Genomic DNA, 11,300 nt, shown 5'->3' on the forward strand with positions numbered 1-11,300 from the left:
AAAAAAGAATCTGGATGACAGGAATAAATATTAGAATCAAATAGAAACCCATTATTTGTAAACTGTATTATTGAGTACATCAAAAATACAGTGGAGTCTATAAAACAAATGATTGGAATGAGTGAATCTACCAGAAAAATACAAAGTTAATGTGTAGTTTAAAAGGCATTGCAGTTTTATATACAACAAATCAGTACAAATTAAAATTATGAATCATGTCATTTATAATAACATTAGAAAATATCAAATGTTTGAAATAAATGCAATAAAATATGTAAAACTTGAAACACTGAAGTCATAAAGATATCAATAAAAGGCTAGATATGCTACAAATCACAGATTGTAAAACATTACAAATATTACACAGAAGATTAATTATTCCCAAATTAGTTTGTACATTCAGTAGAATCCTAATAAAACTCAAAACAGGCTTTTAAAAGTTGCATATTTGCTGGGCAGTGGTGGTACACACCTTTAATCCCACCACTTGGGAGGCAGAGGCAAGCAGATTTCTGAGTTCAAGGCCAGCCTGGTCTACAGAGTGAGTTCCAGGACAGCCAAGGCTATACAAAGAAACCCTGTCTTGAAAAAACAAAAAATAAAAAATAAAAACAATAATAAAATAAAATAAAAACAAAAAACAAACAAAAAAGGTACATACTGGGAGACACTACAAATGCAGTCATAAAGAGGATGTCATATTTGTTCAGTGCAGTCCAGTGTGACCTAGAAAAGTAGGTAATGAAGACTACCGAAAGAATTACACATGGTCTTTTCAACAAGCTATTATCAGTCAATCAACTATCATTTAAAAAACACATATTGTGAGATTCCTACTTCATCTTATATATGCAAACCAATTTTATGTAATGTGTAAATAGCAAAGGAATGTATATTTTACAGGGAATCTAGCATGCCTTCATGACCTCAATATTTGTTGTTGTTATTTTAAGACCAGATCTTACTATGTAGTGCTGGCTGCCTCAGAGCTTACTATACTGACCAGGCTGGTCTGAAATCTACAGTAATCCAGCCTCCTGAGTGCTGTAATTAAAGGTGTGTGCCACCAAGCCCTGACAGCTTCATGACCTTAATTAAGCTTTCAGATGGAAACCATTGCTCTCTACCCATATATGTACATCATATATATATATATATATATATATCTTCTCATTGCAAACCAATACTTGAATGAGACATAAAATACACAAACCACTTAAAATCATAAATTAGACTCTAGTAAAAGAGTGGGAGAAGGCTATGCTCAGAAGAGACAGTATTATGCAAATCTTTTGCCTAATTTTCTGTTGGGAAACCAATCTTTTCATATTGATTTATACAAAATATTGTGTTATATTATACATTCTGGACAGGTCATAGAAATAGATGACCAGAAATTGACAGAGACACCAGAAAGAACTATGTGAATATTAAAGAAAATTCCTCTTGCCCTACAAAGTCAAGTCAAGAAGGGAAAGCCATCAGCTAGCTGCTAGGTGCCATGACTGCAAGGCTACACACCCTTCCTCATATCTTCATTTGACTGGGGATCCCTGATATCCCTTTTCTACATCATTATCTGCTCTGTGGAACATGTTGAGGGCAATATAAAGAACTGGAGCCCTGTGCACACTGTGTGGTGAGGGACAGCTCACAGAACCAACCAACCATTGTCCTAGTTTATGCTGAGGTAATGAAGATGATGGCAGTTTTGCCTAAAACTTTTCAGAGTTGTACCTGTGCCCATATCAACCCCACTCTTGAACTGAGGGTAATCACAACTCCCTATCTTTGAAATGCAAATCCATGAATTTGAGGGAACCAGTTTCATTAAAGGTGTCATGTTGGTGGCCTCTTTAATTCTTCCCTTCCTCAAAACCAAGGAGAGCACTTATCAGATACACAAATGTATATAGAGTAATGCACCAATATTTCAGTCAATGGCAGGCTGCTTATATGACAATGAGTCTATAAAAGTACATGAAAGTTAGAATATTCTTATTCCCTAGTAATATTAGAGTCATCTGATAACCTTGGGTTTTAGGCCCTGCACTGAAATCAAAGAGATTACAGTGTGGTCTCCTTGGTCCCCTTGAGTACTAAAGATGGGAAAAACTTGGACCGCTAATTTCTGGCTCCTGCAAGGCCATAAGCTTAATATCTAATTCCTGACATGCTCTCCTGTCCTAGACCTTCAACTTTGCAACTGACAGCTTTCCTCAACATTTTTGTCACATTTGTCACATTTGTCATCCCTCTTGGGCTTTCAGCCTGTACCTGGGCTATGTGCTTATCTCTTCCCTGAGGACTGTCCCTAGATCAAGGGACGCTTTCTACAAAGAAGGATGGAGAAAAGGAAGGAAGGAGGGAGGGAAGGAAAGAAGGGAGGGAAGGAGGGAGGGAGGGAGGGAGGGAGGCAAAAAGGGAGGTAGGGAAGGGGGCAGAGAGAGAAGGAGAGAAGAACAGAAAGAAAGGAGAAGGGAGGGAAGGAGAATGGACAGGGAGAGGGGAGGAGGAGAAAAAAGGGAAGATTGAAGATTTCTACAAATCATTGAAAAAGACTGATAACTCAATGGAAAATTTTGCAAAATATTCAATAAACATTTCACTTAAAAGTTACATAAGGACCTAAATATGTCTAATTCCAGAACTCATCAGAGAAAAAGCCAAACTACACTGGATGGCTAGCAGACTGTAGCATAGCAGCCACTGCAATGCGCATCCCAGCATCTGCAGTCCACTTTCTGGAGCAAAGTTCTTATGTCCCCAGCTACCACAAACATTGACAGATGAAAACTCATAGCCTGGCTGCTCTTCCTAGTGATTTGTTAACGGCAAAAAGCTTCTGCCTAGCAAGAAGCTACCTCTCCCTGCAGGGGAGCTAGATCAAATGGTTCCTTATATGGGACACTTGATAGATCTCAGTGCCCAGTCTAATTTAGAGACAATTCTAAAGGTTTATCCCAGTTGCTCTCTCTGAAGCTGACTGGGGTACACTCTCCTTCTAACTCCTTCAAAGATATTAATCCCCCATAAACTTCTTGTATAGTATTTTTTTTTGTTTTAGACTGTACTCACCAAGAAATGAAACCTGAGACAACTACACTCTCATACGAATTGCAAACGTAAAATAACCATGCTTTCCTGATGATAGCAACCAACTAGAACTCTTATATACCAATGTGGACCAATATATAACGCTTGTATGTGCCAGTGGAAGCATAAATTCTTTGACTACCTTGGAAATCAGAATGTGATTATGGTAGTGCCTGCTATGACTGAACATAAATATATGACCTAACAACTACACTGCTAAGTAGTATAGCTACAGATAAAGTATACAAGCCATGTACCACATAATGTTTCAGTCATTAAAGGAGAGCATATGCAGCAGTGTTCCTACAAGACTATAGTAAAACTTAGAATTCTTATTGCTGAGTAACATCATAGGCGCTATAACTGCAAAATGCAACGCATTGCTCACCTATGTGTGATGATATTGCTGTAAATAAGTCTGTAAATAGCATGTGTGGCTATATAAATTAATGAAGGCTGGAGGCAGACAGGAAGGAACAATGATATACATTAATGTTAGCATTTGAAAGGCAACTTCAGATACTATCTTTGCTAGGTTCTCTTCACCCCCTTCTCCTCGAGTGTGAGTGTGTGTGTTTGTGTTTGTGTGTGTGTGTGTGTGTGTGTGTGTGTGTATACGCATGCCCTTCACCACTCACTTCTCAAAATGCATTGTGATCATGCTGTGATGCATGGGTGAGGATTAATAACAGTAGACAGGTACAGAAATGTGTACAACAGCAATGTTCATACTGCCAACACTGGGAATTCCCATCAGGATTAGAATATGTAGAGTTTTGACATTAATATATAGATTTCATAAGCATAATGTTGAATCAAACAACCACACACACAATAGAAAACTGAGCAAAACCTGTCAGCTTTCTATTGACTGGATTATTGGTCATGAAGGCCCTGTGAAGGTTGCTGGAGAGTGTTAAGGTTTTTGATCTAGATTCTTGTTATATCAACATGCTTATGCTATGAAATTAGTTGGATTATATTGTGTGATCTGGTGCTCTCTGTATATAGTACATGAATTTAATATCGTCAAAAGCACAAAGAATGCACATACATACTCTTTTTTTAAAAAAAAAAAGATTTATTTTTATTTATTCTATGTGTATGAGTACACTGTAGCTGTACAGATGGCCATGAGCTATCATGTGTATGGCTGCTGGGAATTGAACTCAGGACCTCTGCCGGCCCACTCGCTCTGGCCGCTAGCTCCGGCGTAATTCACCTGAAGAGGGTATCAGATCCCATTATGGGTGGTTGTGAGCCACCATGTGGTTGCTGGGATTTGAACTCAGGACCTTCGGAGGAGCAGTCAATGCTCTTACCCGCTGAGCCATCTCGCCAGCCCCCATACATACTCTTACATGCATGCAAATGCAGAGAGAGCAACACACACACACACACACACACACACACACACACACACACAGATGTGGGGAGGAAGTGAGAGATGGAAGGAGGGAAAGAGAGAGGGGGAGGGAGGGAGGGGGAGAGAGAACATGGAAAAAACACCTCTGAAGTTGCCTTTCAATTTCTAACTCCCAACATTGTGTTCCTTGTCCTTCCTTCCTGCTTCCAGCCCTCATTAACTAATACAGCTACATAAGCTATGATCAGGCCAAGCTAACATCAACATTTAAGGATGTCCAAGCTCCTTGCTATATAAATATGAATGTTGGCTCCTAATTTGTGTTGTAAGGAACATGTCCACCAAATCAAAAGATTCCTACTCACCTGCCTTAGCCTATTGAGGGGAACATGGAGGAAGGCGTGGGTGGTTTTGTCACTACTGCATAGGTATGCACTTGATGAGTAAATGGAGATAGAAAGAGAGTACTTGGTGTTGATCAAAATTTTACAAAAGCCTTCTTTCCCTGCATGTTGGGAAGGTTCAGTGGGTATGTTCTTTGATAAATGGTCACAGTAATGAAATTCACACTCTTTAATCACAAGGGCTATAATTTAATTAAAAACACACTGAGGATTGATTTGGGTGAGAGAGCTCTCCTGATTCTTAAGCTTTATTAAATTCGCTGTTTCTTTGCTCAGCCTCATCCAACATACTTAAATTGGGAAGTTGGCGGCTGAGAAGCTGTCACTGTTCTGATGAAGTGAACCTAGCTTCTGAGCCCAGAGAAGACCAGGCAGAGCAGAAGTGGGAACCAAAGGAAAACAGCCCCGTTGCCCCTTCAGGCTTTTGCCTGCAGCAGGAGCAGGTAAGAAGTAGGAGTCTTGCTATTATGAGAGCAACTGAGTCAGGGAAGCATAGCCGGGGGGCAGGGGCTGTCCTTAAGGGGTCGAAAGCAGTGTACACAGTCCTGAGCCCATAGTAGGAGGACAGGAACTCCTGGGTTATCAACAACATGGTAATAATCACTCACAGCCCACTTGTGAATTAAGACTGTTACTGTCCCCATTTAAACATGTAGAAACTAAGGAAAGGGCCAGGGGGTTATATGAGTTGCTTAGCAGAGTGTGAGCTGGAAATGCCTCGTCAGACACTATTCATATACCACTCTTCAGATAGACCTGCCCCTCCTCAAATCCATGGGAAGATGCTGTCCTAAAATAGTGTTTCTCAACGTATGGTCACTATACCAGCAGTATCATTACCATCTGGGAACTTGTTAGGAAGGCACACTTTCAGAATCACAAACTGTAGGAGTAGGACCTGGCAATTGGAACTGCCCAAGCCTTTAAGAGATTGTGATGTATGTTCAAATTTGAACACCACCAACAAAGTATCTGTGCATCAGGAAAACCAAGAAGATGACTCAAATATCCACCAATGTATAAAAGGTTACTACCTCAGACCTGTCTTGTGAAGATCTCATTCTAGAACAGAAGAAACAATACTCTCATAAAGCACCATAAGGGAAGTGGAATCTTTATAACAGTTTCTTATACCTTTTCCACTCTTCAGGTCCTGGGGCAAACATTAACTGTTATTCTTCTGTCCTGTACTCTCATCTGGGAAGTGGAAGAATGCATTATCTCCCTCTTTCTGCCTTGCAGGGAAGAGGCTCTGTCTTATATGTCTGTGAGAGATGAACTTTAAGGGACTTTCAGTATGAGAATCAAGGGAAGCCATCTGGCATAACCTACCTCCTACCCAAACATGAGTTCTCATTAGCCTCACCATGACTTTCAGTATCTACTCTCTGTTTCTGCTGTTCTGCCTTTCCAGAATGCTCTCTTGGAGACAGAACAAGTCCTTGACATATAAATGGCAGATTCTGGGTACTACCATTCCCCTAATTCCTACTTATGTAGGATGTCATTTATCAGTCATACTTTTCCATGAGCTTTAATAGGGCCTTAGTCCTCTTCTAAGCTTATTGTTACCCTAATGTGTCTAGGAGTAGGTAAAGGTACCCTCAGCCATTCCCTCAATTCCTATTTGACCTGTATTTCCTGACTTGTAATAGGCATTTTCCAGGGATCAGTGCTAAATTGTTCCTTTCCAAGAATGTAAGTGGTAAAGCACCCCCTGGAATCTCCATGGCTCTTCTATACCAAATCTCACAAATATGTTGGAGCTGGGATAGTAGAAATTCTTCATGACCCAGCGTTTCCAGTTCCCCAGACTAGAGATGCCTAGATATTTAGCATCCATGGAATCACTTACCTAGATTGTTCCAGGACTACACTGAGACCTGGCCTATAACTCTTGGCATGATAATGATTTTTAAGAAATTATTAAATGGATAAATTGTGAAGCTGTAACTCGGGGCTTTCCTATCTGTTATTTTGGGGGAAACTGGCCTGAGTCTTGTGAGACTATCTGTGAGGTGAATTCTCTAGGCCAAGGTAGCATATTCTCTCAGGTTCAGAATGTTTGTTGATACTCTTACCTGATTATAGAGATGCCATACCCTGTTACAAGGTCTACATGAAGGCCTCACATCACTAATAGCTATAGAAGATAACTTGTGCTTGAATATTATTTTTATGGATTCTATTACAGTATGTATATAGAAGTGGCCCCCTTATAAAGGTGGTGAGTTACATGATGAAAACCATAAACTCCAGGCATTATGCATTGGGAACATAGAAAGGAAGGTAGAAATACCAGGAGAGGCATACCTGTGGGCTAAGATCTTGGCAAGTATCACTTAGTTATATATGGAACAGTAATTTCACTAAGGCATTATTTAAGCCTATATACATTGTTTTTATTCTCTACCTATTGGTAAAGAAAGGGCCACAGCCCACTCCATATGCCAGGGACAAGTCTGCCTTATTAAATGGAAATTTCCCATGAAGATTAAGATAGAGTTGACTAAAGAAAGAAGAAATATTAAAATAGGGAAAAAAAACAGGGAAAAGAATCCATTTTTAAAGGGAACTAAATATCAGAATTATCAGACAGTATTTCTGTGATTAGCATAGTAGAGTGAGTAAAACACATTGCCTTTTCCAATATGGATGGGACTCACCCAAGCCGATGAATAGAACAAAAAGCCTGGATAAAAAGGAAGCCCAGGCTCCATATCTCACTGTACTGGCTGGTCAACTTAACATAGGCTGGAGTTATCACAGAGAAAGGAGCTTTCCTTGAGGAAATGCTTACATGAGATCCAGCTGTTAGGCATTTTCTCAATTAGTGATTAAGAGGGGAGGGCCTAGCCCATTGTGGGTGGTGCCACTCCTGGGCTAGTAGTCTTGGGTTCTATAAGAAAGCAGGCTGAGCAAGCCAGAGGAAGCAAGCCATCAGGCAGCATCCCTCCATGACTTCTACATCAGCTTCTGCCTCCAAGTTCCTGCCCTGTGTGAATTCCTGTCCTGACTTCCTTTGGTGATGGACAGCAATGTGGATGTGTAAGCTGAATAAACCCTTTCCTCCCCAACTTGCATTTTGTTCATGATGTTTTGTGCAAGAATAGAAACGCTGACTAAGATACTCCCACTGTTAGAAGTCTCAGCTAGAGTTATCCCCATAGACTCCCTGGAGGCCTTCCCCCACCCCGTTCCAGGTCTCTGGCATGTTCTAAAGATGATCCTCACAGCCTGCTGCTACCAATTTTCATCCCCCTCCCTACACGTGATCCCCTACCTCCTTCCCTTCCCCACCCCACCCCCAACTCAGATCCCTCCCTCCATCCACCTCCAATGTCTGTTTTATTTCCCCTTCTGAATGAAATTCAAGGATCCTCCCTTGGGCCTTCCTTGTCATTTGGCTTCTTTGGGTCTGTGGATTGTAGCATGGTTATCCTGTACTATGGAAATAGAAACTTCCTGTAGCCAGGCAGGACTCCTAGTGGAGGGATAAGGACACCAACCCACCCACAAAACCTTCCACCTAAAATGTGTCCTACCTACAAGATGAGCAGGGTCAAAGATGGAACAAAGACTTAAGGGAATGGTGAACTAAAGACTGGCCCAACTTGAGACCCATCTCAGGGGCAAGCACCAAACCCTGACACTATTAATGATACTATGTTATGCTTACAGACAGGAGCCTAGCATAATTGCCCTCTGGTAGGCTCCACCCAGCAGCCAAGGGAAGCAGATGCAGAGATCCACTGCCAAACACTGGAAGAAGCTAGGGAGTCTTGTGAAAGAGTTAGGGGAAGGATTGAGGGACCTGAAGAGGACAGAGACTCCATAGGAAGACCAACAGAGTCAACTAACCTGACCCTTGGAGGCTCCAGAGATTGAACCACCAACAAAAGAACAAGCATGGGCTGGAACTAGGCTCCCCACACACATGTAGCAGATGTGCAGCTTGGTCTTCATGCAGGTCCCCCAACAACTGGAGCGGAGACTGTCCCTAAAGCTGATACCTGTCCATAAATCCCAGTCCCCTAACTGGGCTGCCTTGTCTGGCCTCAGTGGGAAAGGATTTGTCTAGTCCTACAGAGTCTTGAGATGCCAGGGTAGGTTGGTACTCAAGGGGGGACATCCCCCTCTTCACAGGAGAAGGGGGAGTGAGGTGGTGTGAGAGGGAAACTTGGAGGAGGGAGGTATGTGCATGTGACTGGGATATAAAGTAGATAGACAGACAGACAGATAGATAGACAGAAGGACTGACAGTCAAACATATGATGGACTGACAGACAGACAGACAGACAGATATAGATAGATGTGGGGGAAAAAGGAACTCCAGTACTTAAAGGACTTAAAACTGAAACATGATGTTTTTCTGATTTTAGATTTGAACTGAAGCAGAAGCTCCTCCTTTGCCTCAACCATTCAAGACCACAACTCCATCATTTGTCTTCCTGTTTCTTAGACCTCTAGACTCTGAGTTGGATAGTATCAAGAGAAAAAATATATTTGAGAGTGAAATTAGTGAGATCAGAAATTTTAGCCTTGTTTAGAACCTGACTAATGTACTGTTATATGTAAACACAAATACCATTTGTTTTATGGAAAATACCTGTTTTTCTAAATAAAAACATTGTGTAAATGCTCATGTTATTTTAGAGTTTTTAGTGTCTGGCTTTATAGAAGATGGTGTGATTCTCATGTCCATCCCTATATTCAGCCTGCCGAGACATCACACAGCCTTTGGCACACTGAATAGTATGCCTATGAAAGAAGAAAAATGTAAAAGGCAAGAATTTTCATCTTTCAGACCCATTCAAAGGTTCTTGGAGATGCCAAGGGTCCTCAGACCCCATCTGAGAATTGCTACTCTAGAGATTATATGTTCAGCTTTGATCTATCAAAGTATGTTAATTTGTGCTTTCATCTTCTTCTCGGGCAATGGAAGGATATTAAATGCTTCAGTTCTACCTTTTTTCTTCCAGCTTACATACTGCTATTCCTGTGTGTTTTGGTTTATACTTCACAGTCCTATAACATACCAGTCTTATTTTATATACAATTTAGATTCATGCTTATTTGCTCACGAATTTGCTCCTTTATTCTGCTTTCTAATTCACATCAGGAAGGAGGATCCAAATAATGTAGACAAATATTATCAGGAATAGAAATCAATAAATCTGTCCTTTAACTTAGAATGCATTTCTCTTGTTACTATCTAAATTATGCCTTCTTTTTATACATTTCACACTCAAGAGTTTTTTTTTCCTTTTTTTGCTTTGCTTTGCTTTTTTGAAATAGGATTTTGCTGTATAGGCTAGGTTTGCCTAGAAGTTGTTCTGCAGCACATATTAGCCTGAAACTCATGATAGTACTGCCTATGTATCCTGAGTGCTGGGATTACAAACCACTATTCCAGATGGAGTAATTTCTTGAGCACATCTACTATGCTTGCTGAATTTTCTAGAACCCTGCTGACCCAGAGAACTCTATTCTATCATGATCATATTCTCTAGTTGCACTCTCAAATAACAATAAGCACTATGTGACACTTGAATGCCCAAAATATGGCTAGCTCAACTAAATAAATGAAGTTTTGACTTAATTTTAACTAATATATTCTAATTAGCCACATGTGACTAGCTGCTACTATATTATATAACACAGTCTTAGACACTGTGAGCATGAGTAATACTGTTCCCATGGGAAAGATGACAACAAATAACAACTGATCTAATATAGCTCTGGAGACTCTGGACTGAACAATGATGCTATTCAGGAAGTGTTATATAGGTATAGACTTGCAAAGGATGTTTTAGGGCAATGTATGAGTTTTCAACCCAGAAACAATTGACTGACCAGAGAGAAGAATATAGGATTTTGAAGTAAAATAATCTGGGTGGAAATCTACTCTCTGGCCACTTACTAGCTCTAACTTCGGGTTGTAAACCTTAGTTGTCCCATTTGTGTAGTGAGTTAATGATGACCAGTTTGCGAAGTAGGAATGAAATGGCAACACAGTGAGCACATGAAATCCCATGGCCCACTGGAGTCACTTCCATGTCCATTTACCAGACTCTTCCCTAAACTTATGCTATCACAACTGTCCTTCACTCTGGCATTATCATTGGTTCCCAAGCTTGTAGGCCATTAAAACAACCAGGAAAACTCACTTTAGCTTCTTCAAAGGCATGGGTCCATGTCATAAACGAGATGGAGCCATAGTAGAATGAAGCAATGATGAGGGCTGCCTTCTCTTGACCCACATCTGTGTGGAGGTAGCAGGAGCCTTTGAAAGACAATCCTTCTCTTCTCTTTGAGGTATTGAATTTAGAGAAAGAAGAGTTTCAGTCTTTTTTGTTTGTTTATTTTTTGTTTTTGTTTTTGTTTTGTTTTGTTTTTTGAGACAGAGTTTCTCTGTATAGCCCTGGCTGTCC

The 11,300-nt window shown here is 40.5% G+C and overlaps 1 pseudogene; it reads left to right on the plus strand.

The window, feature by feature from the left end:
- The window catches only part of LOC116103919, an 84,953-nt pseudogene that overhangs the window by 19,424 nt on the left and 54,229 nt on the right, over positions 1-11,300 (plus strand).

This window comes from Mastomys coucha, chromosome X (genome assembly GCF_008632895.1).
Source record: "Mastomys coucha isolate ucsf_1 chromosome X, UCSF_Mcou_1, whole genome shotgun sequence".
NCBI classification, from domain to species: domain Eukaryota; kingdom Metazoa; phylum Chordata; class Mammalia; order Rodentia; family Muridae; genus Mastomys; species Mastomys coucha.